Source organism: Equus asinus, chromosome X (assembly GCF_041296235.1).
Source record: "Equus asinus isolate D_3611 breed Donkey chromosome X, EquAss-T2T_v2, whole genome shotgun sequence".
NCBI classification, from domain to species: Eukaryota; Metazoa; Chordata; class Mammalia; order Perissodactyla; family Equidae; genus Equus; species Equus asinus.
The window spans coordinates 8,089,129-8,104,935 of record NC_091820.1 but is presented as its reverse complement, the minus strand read 5'-3'; the positions used below and the strand labels follow the sequence as shown (position 1 = coordinate 8,104,935).

At 39.6% G+C, this 15,807-nt stretch overlaps 1 protein-coding gene across 1 annotated transcript in view; it reads left to right on the top strand.

Annotated features, from left to right (window-relative positions):
- ARHGAP6 (Rho GTPase activating protein 6) overlaps positions 1-15,807 on the top strand; it is a 469,017-nt gene that overhangs the window by 194,827 nt on the left and 258,383 nt on the right. The window lies entirely within an intron of this gene.

Sequence of the window (15,807 nt, the reverse complement as noted above, 5' to 3'; positions counted from 1 at the left end):
TCCTCCCTGGTCTTGAAGAAATGTGGGTATCTGACACTGCAGTGTCATTCCCTTCCACGGGCACAAGTGAAAAAGTGTAATATAGTGTTCACTGTACTGATACGTGTATTCTAAAATACTTCCTTATGGAAATTCAGTCTTCTAGGAAAACTAACGTTGGACTGAAAATCTGTTCCCAGCTTTTAGAGACTCTTCATTAATAAGCACCTTTTTTATAGTAAAATATGGCTTGACCAAAAATATCTCTGAGAAGATGTCAAGACTCGATGTTGCTCCTGTGATTTAGAAGACAGACTGAAGTGAGAGGATACTTCACGAATAAATATTCCTTAAAATGTCAATCAGAGCTATGTGGTTTCATTGTCCCCTTAAAGTATTTAAATACTTACTATTAAGGCTTATTCAATATTTGCTCCTAAGGTTGCCACTCTCTGAGGTGGTTTGATGTTTCAGTCAGAGCCCAGAAGGGCTGTTTTGATCAGTCATTCTTTGGAGTTAAATGTGTGTACGTTGGTAGGACAGGAAAGGAATGGAATGTCAACTTTCTGCCAACAACTCTTCTGGTTGAAAGAAAATTTCTCATTTTTTTCTTTTCAGTGTGAGTCACATGGAGAATTTATCTGAGGAGGGCATCAAAAGAAGAAGTGAAAAGCAGTCAAGGAGAAAAAAATACTCCTTACGTCCATGTTGGTCCTATTCCCATTGGAAAATGGGTTATCAAGTAGCATCTCTGGTTACCATTTTTTTTTTCTTTTTAATTACTGAATTTTTCATATGGAACATGCCCAGATGGAATGGGCCTTATTTAGGCCTTATTCTGAAAGAAGATACCAGAAAGTATGATCTGCTTTTCTCACTCTGGACATGGAAATTCTCATCAGAATGATCGGTTGGGACAACTTCAGGGAATAATATCTGAAGGGATTACTTTATTCCAGATTGTAGAGCAAAAACGTAAAGAATTCATTAAGAATGATTAACCTCTGGATGGAATAAATTAGATTTACAATTTATTTAGAAATGTTGCTTGACCATACATGCAGTCATCCCTTGTTATCCACAGGGGATTGGTTCCAAGACCCCTGTGGATACCAAAATTTTATATAAAGGATGCTGAAGTCCCTTGCATAAAATGGTGCAATGATTGCGTATAACCTATACACATCTTTCCAAATACTTTAAATCATCTCTAGATTACTTATAATACCCAATGCAATGTAAATGCTGTGGAAATAGTTGTTATACTGTATTGTTTAGGGAATAATGACAAGAAGAAAAGTTGGTACATGTTCAGTACAGATGCAACTATCGTAAGCCTTTTCATCTGTTGATTGCATCTTCAGATGTGGAACCTGAGGATACCGAGGGACAGCTGTATATGATAACAAGAGTCTGACTAACTTTTACTCCCTCTGTGTGAAGTGACTGGTGAACATGAATGCGATGTGATGGAAAGTTAAGTCTGCCCAACTTGCGACTGGATCTCCCTTCTGCACCATTCATTAGGCATAACAGGTAGTGCATGTGTTCTAAATTCCAAAGCCACTGTGGTTTGGAATGGGTATGACCAATCCTAGGTATTACTTTAGTTTCTACTTGCTCTACTTCAGGGTTTCTTAACCTCAGCACTCTTGATATTTGGGCCCAAATGATCCTTTGTTGTGAGGGCTGTCCTGGCAATGTAGGATGTTTAGCTGCATCCCTGGGCTACACCCACTAGATGCCAGTAGCGCCCCTCCACCTCTCCCACCCTACCTTTTCCCCATTATGACAACAAAAATGTCTCCAGACATTGCCAAATGTCCCCCAGGAAGCAGAATCACCCTAGTTGAATACCACTGCACAGCCCCAGGTTTGGTATCATTTCCCGGAGGTTTTGAAAGCATTGGCTACATCCCCACACCACTCTGGGCTTCTCTCTGCACATTTGACCCCGGCTTTGCACTGAGTGGTGGAGGGAAGAGTGTACATGTGCAGGGTGTCCACACATCTAGATTTGTCTAGGACGATCGAGTTTTTGTCTATTGCCCAGAGGTAATTTTTGAGTAGCATCACGCTAAAGAGTGTCCCAACAGGGGTGAAAATTATCCAGCCCCCTTGCAATCTGGACATTTTTACTTTGGAGAATGGAGAAGAGTTTTAAGGACTCCTACCATCTCAAAAGGCTTTTCTTCTCTGCAGAGGTCTTTGACTCCTTCCTGCCCTGTTTTAGGAGCCTGGAAGTTTAACCATTTCATGCCCACATGGACTGCATACTCAAGTCTTGAGCCTTAACTCTTAACAACTTCAGTTTTTGGCCAAATAGGCAAAGTGAGCTCTGACAATAGGGAAAAGAAGAGTGCTTTTAAAAGAATGTTCTTCTCCTAACAGAAATAGAGTTTAAAATTCTAAGTAAGAAGGAGTAGCTACTGAGTTTATAATGGCTTTTATAGTAGCTTTTGCAATTACATTATTACTGGGATTAGGCTTCCTGCTTGGATGAGTGCTTTGTAATTCTTCAGACAGCAGAGAACGAGTTTGGAATAGACAGGGCTACAATAGAAGAGAGTTGAAGAAATCAGAGGTGGTTTGAAAAGCAATCATTCCTTTGGTCTTAAGAATAAGGGGAAAAAAAATGTTTCTCTCTCAATAAATCCTGTCACATGTAGAACAGACTGCTTGTTAAGCCTTGAGTGGACGTTTGGCTTGTGTGGTTCCTGGCACGTACCTTTGCTTAAAAAAGCACACAAAAAAATCTCCAGGTAGTAATATGCACTCCAACCTGTCATCAGAATCAGCCTCCCACTTGCAAATACGAACACAGGACTTTCAGCCCATAGTGAAGGCAAGATAGTTATGTGAGACCACTCCATTCCAAAGGTCATCATTAATTTGGTTATCTGCAACTGAGTACCAGCTGAAATTTGATTTTTAAAGTGATACAAATTCATGGAATCTGTTTGAGGTGTTGAACATATAATCTCCCTTATTCCCCATACTTTTCTTCTTTTGTCAGCCTCCTAGAGCCTTTATCTTCTCTTTAACTCAGATAAAACTCTCTAGGTCTGAAGGGCCAAAATTGCAGATCCCCGACAGAAGAAAAATGAGACCAGATGGCTTCACCTGCTAACAATTCCTTGTCCCAATCTCTTTACCTTCACATGGTGATATTTTCTCCCTGGGTACACTTGGCATAAAATTGTAATGCATATTGTCTCTAACAGTTTAATGGAGGTTGTGTCTTGGTCTTCAATTGGATTTCACTAGATTTTTCAGGTATTTCCTGGGTCTTGTTGGTTTTCCATCGTGGCTGTAAAATTCAAGTTAGCAAATGTTGCATTTCTCAGTTTAGTAGGCTTCCATTAAAACAACTCCAAAAATGGTCTTTAGCCCGAAATAATCACCCCTTGTAAACTAAGGGAAACCGACTATGAAGAATATGATAGAAGTGGCTGTTTTAAAATCGTTGAGTTGTATCATGCTTCGGAAAGTGTATTTAGTACTTTCAAATTATATAGAATACTGTCTTAGAATATACTGTTTTAGGAGGGTGTGAGCTTGACTCTACACAACTGCAAGGGACAGCAACCAGGAAATGTGAGCCCATCTACCCTGCCTTGTAAGAGAGCATTCTATCATCACCTGAACCTCAGCTTAAATGCACTCAAAATATAAGAAATCAATCTCATATTAGTGTGCCAGAAGACTAAACAATGCCCAAGAGTTTAATTTTGAGTTGCCTAAATTTAGAGTATTAGTATTACAGAACTGTATGCCTATTAATAGGCTGCTCAGCCCTGCCCTTTGCCTACAGACCCCAAAGTTCTCTTTCTTTAGCTGTCTTTCTGACCTAAAATGTGCTATCATTTTGCCTAAAGAAGGATGTTCAGCATCTTTAACATAAACATTATCATCACAAAGAACTATTTCTTTGAGCACCGATTACACATGGTGAACTTACTTTTAAGCACTATGGACACAGAGAAATATGGGATGTTTCTTCTCCATCAAAAAGTGTATGACCAAAGGGAGGAAACAGGACAGAAACAGAGAGAGAAAAAGCACATAAAGATAAAAGAGCATGTGCTAAGTGCTCAGTGATGATGGATGGTATAGCTAAACAATAAAACTGAAGGCTAAAATATCAGTAAGGAGTTAGGAGGAATGAAAATATAATCAGGATGAGAGTTTTCTTATATGCATTAAAATTACTCTTGGCTGCCTGTGTAACCGAAGCAAGAGTGTCTTAAACAAGGTTGATGGTAATATTTCTCTCATATACAACAACTGAAAGGATTGGTCTAGTGTAGCAGTTCAACAATGTCATAAGTGTCTCAGATTCTGTTTTGCCATTCTTGGGGCCAGCTTTCATATTCTCGATTGTCTCATGGTCAAAAGACGGCTGTTATATATCCAGCCATCATGCACATGTCTCAGACAGAAAGAATAGGGGAGGGGAACTCAAAGAGTCATCCTTGCTGAGATAGCTTTTATTTTTGGCTTTGTGTATATTTTATTGAGGTCACATTGGCTTATAACATTGTGTAAATTTCAGGTGTACATCACTATATTTCAGTTTCTGTATAGACTGTATCATGTTCGCCGTCAACAGTCTAGTTTTTATCCATCGCCATACATATGTGTCTCTTTAGCCCTTTTGCACTCTCCCCACCTCCTTCCCCTCTGGTAACCACTAATCTGTTCTCCTTATCCGTGTGTTTGTTCATCTTCCACATATGAGTGAAATCACACGGTGTTTGTCTTTCTCTCTCTGGCTTATTTTGCTTAGCATAGTACCTTCAAGGTCCATCCATGTTGTCACAAATGGCACGATTTTGTCTTTTTTATGACTGAGTAGTGATCCATTGTTTATATATAACACATCTTCTTTATCCGTTCATCCATTGATGGGCGCTTGGGTTGCCTCCATGTCTTTGCTATTGTGAGTAATGCTACAATGAATGTAGGGGTGCGTAAGTCTCTTTGAATTGTTGATTTCAAGTTCTTTGGATAAATACTGAGGAGTGGGATAGCTGGGTTGTATGGTGTTTCTATTTTTAATTTTTTGAGAAATCTCCATACTGTTTTCTATAGTGGCTGCACCAGTTTACATTCCCACCAGTAGTGTATGAGGGTACCCTTTTCTCCACATCCCCTCCAACACTTGTTATTTCTCGTCTTGTTAATTATAGCTATTCTGATGGGTGTAAGGTCATATCTCATTGTAGTTTTGATTTGCATGTCTGTAATAATTTATGATGTTCAACATCTTTTCTGGTACCCATTGGCCATCTGTGTATCTTTTTTAACAATGTCTTTTCATTTCCTCCGCTCATTTTTTGATCAGGTTGTTTGTTTTGTTGTTGTTGAGTTGTATGAGTTCTTTATGTATTTTGTAAATTAACCCCTTATTAGATATATGATTTGCAAATATTTTCGCCTGCTTAGTGGGTTGTCTTTTCATTTTGTTGATGGTTTCCTTTGCCTTGCAGAAGCTTTTTAGTCTGATGTATATTTTTTCTTGTGTTTCCCTTGCCTGAGTAGACATGGTATTTGAAAAGATACTACTAAGACCAATGTCGAAGAGTGTACTGCCTATATTTTCTTCTAGGAGTTTATTCTTTCAGGTCTTACATTCAAATATTTAATCCATTTTGAGTTAATTTTTGTGTATGGTGTAAGCAAATGGTCTGCTTTCATTCTTTTGCATGTGGCTGTCCAGTTATCCCAACACCATTTATTGAAGAGACTTTGCTTTCTCCATTGTATGTTCTTGGCTCTTTTGTTGAAGATTAGCTCTCCATAGATGTGTGGCTTTATTTCTGGGCTTTCAATTCTGTTCCATTGATCTATGTGTCTGTTTTTCTGCTGGTACCATGCCGTTTTGATTACTGTAGCTTTGTAGTACATTTTGAAGTCAGGGATTGTGATGCCTCCAGCTTTGTTCTTTTTTCTCAGGATTGCTTTGGCTATTCAGGGTCTCTTGTTGTTCCATATAAAATTTTAAGATTCTTTGTTCTATTTCCATGAAGAAAGTTATTGGGATTCTAATTGGGATTGCATTGAATCTCTAGATTGCTTTGGGTAGTATGGACATTTTAACTATGTTTATTCTTCCAATCCATGAGCATGGAATGTCTTTCCATTTCTTTATGTCATCTTCAGTTTCTTTCAATAATATCTTATAGTTTTCAGTGTATAGGTCTTTCACCTCCTTGGTTAAATTTATTCCTAGATATTTTATTCTTTTTATTGTGATTGTAAATGGGACTATATTCTTGACTTCTCTTTCTGCTAGTTCATTATTAGTATAGAAATACAACTGATTTTTGTACGTTGATTTGTACCCTGAAACTTTGCTGTAGTTGTTGATTATTTCTAAAAGTTTTCTGGTGGATTCTTTAGGGTTTTCTATATATAAAATCATGTCATCCACAAACAGTGAGAGTTCTGCTTCTTCGTTTCCAATTTGGATCTCTTTTATTTCTTTTTCTTGCCTACTTGCTCTGGCTAAAACTTCCAGTACTATGTTGAATAAGAGTGGTGAGAGTGGGCACCCTTCTCTTATTCCTGTTCTCAGAGGAATGGCTTTCAGTTTTTCACCATGAAGTATGATTTTGGCTGTGGGTTTGTCGTATATGACCTTTATTATGTTGAGGTACTTTCCTTCTATACCCATTTTATTGAGAGTTCTTATCATAAATGAATGTTGGATCTTGTCAAATGCTTTCTCTGCATCTATTGAGATGATCATGTGATTTTTATTCTTCATTTTGTTAATGTGGTGTATCACGTTGATTGATTTGTGGATGTTGAACCATCCCTACATCCCTGGCATAAATCCCACTTGATCATGGTGTATGATCCTTTTAATGTATTGTTATATTTGATTTGCTAATATTTTTGAGGACTTTTGAATCTATGTTAATCAGCAACATTGGTCTGTAATTTTCCCTTTTTTGTGTTGTCCTTGTCTGGTTTTGGTATCAGGGTAATGTTGGCCTCGTAGAATGAGTTAAGGAACATCCCATCCTCTTCAATATTTCGGAATAGTTTGAGAAGGATAGGTATTAAATCTTCTTTGAATGTTTGGTAGAATTTACCAGAGAAGCCATCTGTTCCTGGGCTTCTGTTTTTTGGGAGGTTTTTGATTACTGTTTCAAACTCTTTCCTTGTGATTGGTCTACTTCAATTCTCTATTTCTTCTTGATTCGGTTTTGGGAGGTTGTATGATTCTAAGAATTTATCCATCTCTTCTAGGTTATCCAGTCTGTTGGCATATAGCTTTTCATAGTATTTTCTTATAATCCTTTGTATTTCTGTGGTATCCATTGTAATTTCTCCTCTTTCATTTCTAATTTTATTTATTTGAGCCATCTCTCTTTTTTTCTTAGTGAGTCTGGCTAAGGGTTTGTCAGTTTTGTTTATCTTCTCAAAGAACCAGCTCTTAGTTTCATTGATCTTTTGTATTTTTTTTTAGTCTCTATTTCATTTATTTCTGCTCTGATTTTTATTATTTCCCTCCTTCTGCTGACTTTGGGCTTTGTTCTTCTTTTTCTAGTTATTTTAGGTGTAGTTTAAGATCCCTTTAATAATTTCCTAGAAGTTCTCCACCCAAACTTGGTCTCTGATATCTTTAACTTTTTTTTTTATTGAGGTCATAATAGTTTACAACATTGTGAAATTTCAGTTGTACGTTATTATTTGTCAGTGACCATATGTGTGTGCCCCTTTACCCCTTATGCCTGCCTCCCAACCCCCTTCCCCTCTGGTAACCACTAAAACTCTTCTCTTTATCCATGTGTTTGTTTATCTTCCACATATGAGTGAAATCATATGGTGTTTGTCTTTATCTGTCTGGCTTATTTTGCTTAACAGAATACTCTCAAGTTATGTCCACATTGTTGCAAATGGGACGATTTTGTCATTTTTATGGCTGAGTAGTATTCCATTGTATATATATACCACATCTTCTTTATCCATTCATAAGTTGATGGGCACTTGGGTTGCTTCCACATCTTGGCTATTGTGAATAATGCTGCAATGAGTATAGGGGTGCATAAGTCTCTTTGAATTGTTGATTTCAAGTTCTTTGGATAAATACTCAGTAGTGGGATAGCTGGGTTGTATGGTATTTCTATTTTAATTTTTAGAGTGATCTCCATACTGTTTTCCATGGTGGCTGCACCAGTTTGCATTCCCACCAGCAGTGGATGATGGATATCTTTAACTTTTTCAGCCAGATATTATGGCACCTCCTCCAGTGTGGTGGTACCAATAGATAATAGAAGACTGGATATTGGATAGACAATTAGCAAGCTCTAGTATACAACTCAACTTTTGCCAATATTTGAAAATCAAAACCACATAGATCTTCTAAACCAGAGAGAACAAACCATGGCCTGTGGGGTAAATTCAGCCCACTGACTGTTTTGGTAAATAAAGTTTTATTGGGACTCAGCCACAGCCATTCATTTATTTATGGTCTGTGGCTGCTTTTGTACTATCACAGCAGAGTTGAGTAGTTGTAACAAAGACTGTATGGCCTGCAAGGCCAAAAATACTTTCCACCTGGCCCTTTACACAAAAATGTTGCCAACCTCATTCTAGACAGATAACTCATTGGAAAAATGGACAAAAGAATGGAGCAGACACTTTACAAAAGGGATATCTAAAGACCAATACATATATGAAAAGTACACCAACTCGTTAGTCACCAGGGAAGTCTTAATTAAAACCACAGTGCACTACCACTACTTGCCCATCAGAGTAGCTACAATTAAGACAGAGAGAACTGACAATACTAAGTATTGCATTAATACGGGGCAACTGGAATTCTCATGCATTGTTTGTGGCAGTGTAGGTTGGTACAAATACTTTGGAAAACTGTTGGGCAGTATCCACTAAAGCAGAACATATGTACTCTCTATAATGGAGTGGTTCTACTCCCAGGTATATACCCAACAGAAATGTCTACCTATGTTCACCAAAAGGCATGTACTAAAATGTTCATATGTGCACTATTCATTAATGGCCCCAAGCTGGTAAAATGTCTCTCAACAGTAGAAAAGGAGAACAATCATGTCTTAGTCATATAATGGAATACTTCTCAGCAACGAAGATGAAGGACCACTACATGGTATACCATGTAGTAGTGATGAAAGAAGCCAGACGAAAAAAGGACTGTCCACTGTAGGATTCTCTTGATCTAAAGTTCAGAAACTGGCAAACAAATCTATGGTGTTGGTAGTCAGGATAGTGGTTGCTTTTAGGGGGTAAAGATGGGGAGGGGGCTTTTCTTGTTCTAGGTAGTCATTATACAGGGGTATTCACTTTGGCAAAATACGCTGAGCTGTACACTTACAGATTCAGTACTGTTTGACTTGTATGTTATATTTCAATAAGGAGCCCCCCCCCTTTACAAAAGGAAAAAGAATATGCATCTCTTTAATGATGGAAACCCAACAGTGCCACTCTCAGCCAGTTTTCTATTAGAAATGTTGCCTATGATGATGTGTTCTTCATAGGACAACCACACTAGGCTACACAACAGACGTGTTCCTTTGTTTGAGACTGTATTTGCATTCTAGTCTTGGTAACAAATGGAATACATTTTCTGTTCCCAGCTTGTGTGCTAGTCTACATCCACCCTGACAGTGTGGCTGTCTAAGTGGTCTCAGCTCCAAGAAGCCCCCAGTGAGGATAAGAAGGTTGTATCTAAGCTGCAGTGGATTAACCCACTGAGCAGACCCCGTGCCCCTGGGATTTCTGGCCAAAGGAGACAGTGAAGGCTGCAAGGTCAGCTGAACGTGGAATTTATGGATCCTAAGAAGGCAGTTTGGAAGGAGGGTTTTTTGTTTGTTTGTTTATCTGTTTTTTCATTTCTTTTAGTCTTAACTTTGTGAAGTTGCAAAGAGGCACTGGAGACTGAGGGAGCTGTTTGTATGCTAAGTGTTGTCTGCCTCAATTGCACTCTTGAATTTTGACTGGTTGCCCAGTCGTGTGTGGGATGCTGGTTAAGATGTGTGCACTTTTCCAAAATATCAATTTTAGATTTTAAAAAGGATTAAAGTATTATTCCTTCAAAGCCAGAAATTGAGTCAGGTTTTAAAGGAGAAGGTCAGAAGAAATAGCCAGGTCTTTTTAAAGAATCACTCAAAGTTTTGGCTGATGCATTGAGCTAAATTTGTTCCCTCTCATGGATGCAAGTGGGGAGTTATGAAAGAAAGAAAAATATGAAATGCTAAAAATTAATAAAAGTGATGTAATAATCTGAGCATTAATTTATGGCCATACTTTAGAAAAAGGTAGTATTATAGACTAAATTTAAATAATTGAATAAATGTAAATAAATTTAGATATTAAATCCAAAAATTCCGGTACATACATAAGGTTTACTTCTTTTCATAATTATCTGAAATCTTTAATTTAAAAATATAACATCATTTTTGTGTGTCTTACAGAGACTTGATACTACATATAGGGGGGTGTGTGTGTATATGTATTTGGATACATATATGTTGACATTGATGAGACTTTTTAAATTACCATCCTCCAAAGGAAAGAGAAAACTAACTGGCAAATGATGAGAAGAAACTGGAGCCAATTGTTTATAAGAATCTCAAAAGATTTAGATTATCTTGATGCAGCCTCCCAGGTCTGGTATAGCACCCCAAAGTACAATTTCTTGAAAAAGAAGATCCAAATATCAGTTTGGGAAAAACCACAGAAGTTGCATGACTCACATTTTTGTGGAAATTAAGATCTGGCAGTAGAAGGTAAAGTGACATCCCCCCTCCCAGCTGCTTGGGTCCCAGTGTTTTAGTTACTGCTGCTTCTGAGGGGTCTGCTCATTAGGGAAATAACTTCTCTGTTTCTTCCTTTTTCTTCTTATCAGTCCCAGAGTGCAGTTGGGGGAATGGGGGCATTGGAACAAGGGTGCCATTGCCAAGTTCTTGTGGTCAGAAGTTAAGTGGGCTTCTTGCTTTGTGGGCCAAAGCGTTTGGAGAGCCTTGTCTTAGGAGAAGCGAATTATTCTGCCTCTTGGTGGCCCCTCACTGTTGAACCATCAAGAAGTTATATCTCAGTGTTTTATAACAGAGTTGAATAGGGATGAATGTGCAAAGATAGAACTCATAGTTATCAAAGCTCAGTTTTTTCCACAGGATTTTAAGTGAATTCCACTTGTTTCAGGAGAAACCAAAGAAGAGAGCCCTGCATCCTAAGCCCTATGCAGACTGATGTGCCCTTGGATAGCTCCCCTGTTGTGTGAGTCACATTTACCTCTTGGTCATGCTGAATTCCCTTGTGGGAGTCCCCTGAATATATTTATTCTATAACCTAAAATGGCAGCCCTGATATTGGACAGCATCCCTGGTTTTCCTTTGGACTTTCCTTTTCTGGAAAAGTGGTTTATTCTTTCCTAAGGGCCAGAATTATGATTTTAAAAGATTTTTCTTTTCAATTCTACATCACAGGATGATAATCATGAGCCGTCTGCAATGTTCAACATCTGGGCATGGGAGTCAGGACTGGGCCCAAGGAAACTATTCTGTTGGATGAGTTACCAGGTTACTACAAGCAGCAATCACTGCCATTGTCGTTGATTCCAGTTCAGGTTCTTTCTAGGCTTGCTGGTGCTGTAATCACCAAATGCCAATTGTTCTCATCTCCTGGAATCATATTTAATAATAACATTCAAGAAATATTTCTCCAGTGGTTGCTCTAAAGTAGGGATGGGACCAGGCTCTAGAGGTAGAAGATAACTATGACAGCCCCTGTCTTTGAGGAGAACAGTGTTTCAGGAGGAAACAGACAAGATGAGTGCCCTAACAGAGGTACGATCAAAAGGCTAGCAGAGCCTTTTGGAGGGTGGTGGGCAGGTCCATAAGGTCCAGGAAATCCAGAGAGGCTAATGGGAGTTGTACAGGCAAAGGAGAAATGGAAGGGATCGTGGGAGGGAGGTGATGGAGGCGATGGCGGAAGAGGGACGTTACAGATGGAGGGAGTTTTCCCCTTGAAAATGAAAGACTCTTGTTCAATGTGTGAAATAGAATTTCAAAGGGTATCTCCCCTGGCAAGAAGCCAAGAAAGTGGATGGCTGCATTTTAGAATGTTCAGAATGTGAAGAGGATGCTATATGCATCACGCCAGTTGTAAAAAAATGTGTTGGATTTCTGAATACCTTCCAGAATCTTGACTAATCTGAAAGTTTTCTATACACACATATTTGTCTATACAGTATGGCATGAGCTAGAAGTCGCAGCCTATTGAAAAGTTTATGCCATGAAAATAAATAACTCGAATTCACTTCCTCTGAGTGGCCTAAGGTTTTTAAGACAAGACAAAATTGTTAGACTCCAAGGGCCAAATATAGAGGTGGATGTTTTAGAATCTTCTGCTTTTCTTGTCTCAGAGCATGTGGCGTGGTGTGGTGTATAACTGAATCCAGTGCAGATGGGTGCAAACCTGGTTCAGGTTTGGAGTGAGAGATACCAAGGAACAGCATATGTCTGAAAGCAGGATTAAACGTGCAAGGTGAGGGCACAGGGAAAGCTTTCCTTTCAATGAGACTTAGAAAACACAAATCAATCAGTGAGAGGGAAATACTTTGACAAATGATTTGAGAATAGTAAATACAAACACAACGATGATTTATATTTATGATTTAGAAGAAATGGGGGTGGAGGTGCCTTCTACAGACCAAATGAATTCCCCATACATTTACCTGAGACTTCTAGAAATAACATCAGTGTGTTTCTAAGAGCTCAGATATGTGGAGCAGCAGAACCCAATTTGGAAGTCTGCCTGGCCTAAACAGGCTGGTTTATCTTTGGCAAGTTGTCTGTCTGCTTCAAGGCTATAAATGAAACAAAATAATTGAGATGTTAATGTAAACAAATATATGGAAGATATATTTTTTCTTTGGACTTGTAAAATTCCAGGAGGGAGAAGATGAAAACCAAAAGTAGGAAAAAAAAAAACTAGTGAAATAAAGTGCTACTTTAGTTTTCTCAATCAGTGGTCAGCGAACATTTTCTATAAAAGACCAGATATCTTAGTGTGGGGACCTGGATTTGGCCACCCCAAGATATGTCTCTTTGGCATGATTATTTGAGGCTGGTTTCTTTGCAGACAGGAAAGCAACTGAAAAGTAGAACTTGCTTGCCCTTTGTTAGGAGACATTTACATTGTAAAGGAAATCTCTAACTGCAAAGGTGCCTCCCTCTCTGTAGCAGGAAGAAGAAAGAGGATGACCTTCTCTCTAGAAACTCTTAATCAATGCCAAAGGCAAGGACTTAAATCTGCATTTTTTTTACTGTACTTGTGTGGTAATCTCCCATGATCGACTCCCCCTCCACCCCCCACATCCTCCTTTGTCTTTAGATATTTAATTGGTGGCTTCGGCCATTTTGATGAGTTGCTCAGCTTGCCTGACTTCTCCCATGTATACAAGTTATAAAGCTTTGTTTAATTTTCTCCTGCTATTCTGTCTCATGTGAATTTAATTCGTTCTCCAGCCAGACGAACCCACATTAGATAGAGGAAAAGTCTTCCTCCCCTGCAGTTTGGCGACTTGGACGGGATAAAATTTCACTGGCTGGACACTGCTTGCTCCTGGACTGCTGTGGTAGAGAGATCCCGGACCCCTGACGAGAGCCGGCAAGAGGTAAGAGTTCTTACCACGTCAGTCTCCTGGATCTCTGCCTGCAGGCTCCAATGGAAGCAAGAGTGGTGAGGTTTTTTTGCTCTTCTAAATTTAGATTAGCAGGAGAAAATTTTGGTGGGCTACCTTCTTGGATTCAGCGACTCTAGGATTTGGTTGAGTACTCACTGGTTGTAGATACTTTTCCTCCCAGAGATAGTACTTTTCCTTGTCTGTCTTTTTGTTGTTTGTCATAAGACACAGGCATCTCTATAAGCCTGTTGTCCGGGCTTTTTGTCTTGTTCTTGAGATCTTGGTTTTGTGACCTTGCTGGTCTCCGCCATTGGAGGATGCATGTACTGGCACGCATCTTGGTGGCCAGTCGAGTAGACTGGGGTTCCGGGAAAATTTAGATGTCCTGAGAGCTTGGCTCTCTTTGTCCGGCTGTGTTAGCTCTGGCGAGTTTGTCATAAGAGGTCCCAATTGCTTTCATAAGGGGCCTTTGTCATCTCAACCTTTGTTGCTTGCTGTGCAATGAAGGCCTTTACTTTCTTAGACTATTTTTTGGAGTGAATTTTCTGGATCTCTTTTGGGGATGCCTCTTTGGGTCCTTGGTTAAGCTTTGGTTGAGTCGCTGTTAAGATCCTACTCGTCAATTCGGCCAGACGGTGGATCATTTAAATTCGGAAAACTTCTAAATTGGGGAAAAAATTGTGAGAGCTCTCATCATAATTTTTATTGGTCTATGAAAAGGCCAAATTAAAAAGGAAACACAGAAAATGATGACTAGGTTTAAACCCTGACTCAGGTCATAATTGAATTGGTAAAATATAAAAGTCTAAGTGTTGATAAGATTGTAAAAGTTGGAATGCTTGAGCTGATTTTCTTTATAAAGAGGTTATATCAACTTTGCCTGAGTATGTTTTAAAATTGTCTGGCTGGGAATACTTCATTATGCAATATTATAAGACCAAGACCTCTTAAGTCCTGGCCATGGGTCCTGCCCCCATGCTGCAGCTCTTCACTGCCCATGGGCCCTGTCTCCACGCTATTTGAATAAAGGAGCACTCCTATCAGATCTTGAGAGTCCAATAAATCTTCCCTTTGACTCCTCAGCTCGCTAAGCCCGCTTGCTTCATCAGCTTGTGAGCTGAAGTTATAGTCTTCCTTGTGCCTTTCTCTTTTTCAGGGATGGACCTAAATTCACTGCTCCATCGGGAACCTTCTCGGACAGCTGTATGAATCCACGTTTGCTGCCCATGGGTATTCTATGGGGCAAATTGTGGCATTCAGCCTGAAGAGAATCAGTACCTTAAGCCTGAGGGTGATGGAGAATGAATTAATCCATTCTTTCCTGACTCTGTCTCTAATAGACAAATTTTACATGGGCACGGGTCGGCCACTTAAGTCATTAGGACGGTCGCCAATCTCCAAGACTCCCATGACAGGTTTCTTTTCCTAATACTGGATTGGTATCCCTCCCTATGGCTCCTGACCACTCTGAACTGCGGGAAAGTCCCAATCAGGACTCCAGTTCAAGGCAAGTACCAAACTCTAACCTTTGGTTGAGTGTGGGAACCCCTTCTTGGGAGAACGGCTCTAGGACGCAATTGGGTAGAACGTCCCCCAGACCGGTGGAAAATTCTTCACTTTTTTTGCTGTTCTTTTACCTTTGGGACAATTCACCGGGCACTTATTACTTGCTGCCAGGCATAATAGGGAAGGTGTACAAGGGATGCAATGAAGAAGGACGCCCTGCCCCCATCGCCCCTTACTATAGGAACCCCACAGGCAGAACGGGTAGGATGCTGCCCTAGGTTCCAGAGATTTTCAAGGTAATGGGCCCTTTTCTTTCCTCTCTCTTAAAGTTACAGTGACCATTTTGGGCTCCTGTTGAGCTTTGCAATTGAGAAACAAGGAAATCTTTAAAGTGTCAAAGGCTCCACTCCTGGGAGCCCCCTCTCTGGTTTCTGGGCCTGATCACCCTGGCGACCACGTGTGGTGCCCTCTCTTGGTGATTGACTCGTTAAGCATTTTAGGTGCCTACTGAGTTGGTTATGAGGATAGGAGACCTGTGATTTATTCTGTGAACTGTCCTGATGGTGTTGTGTGCCCTGGCATGGGAACTGTTGTGTGACCCTTAACTCGATGACCCTTGGGGAAAAGGCCATGAGGGTGAGGCC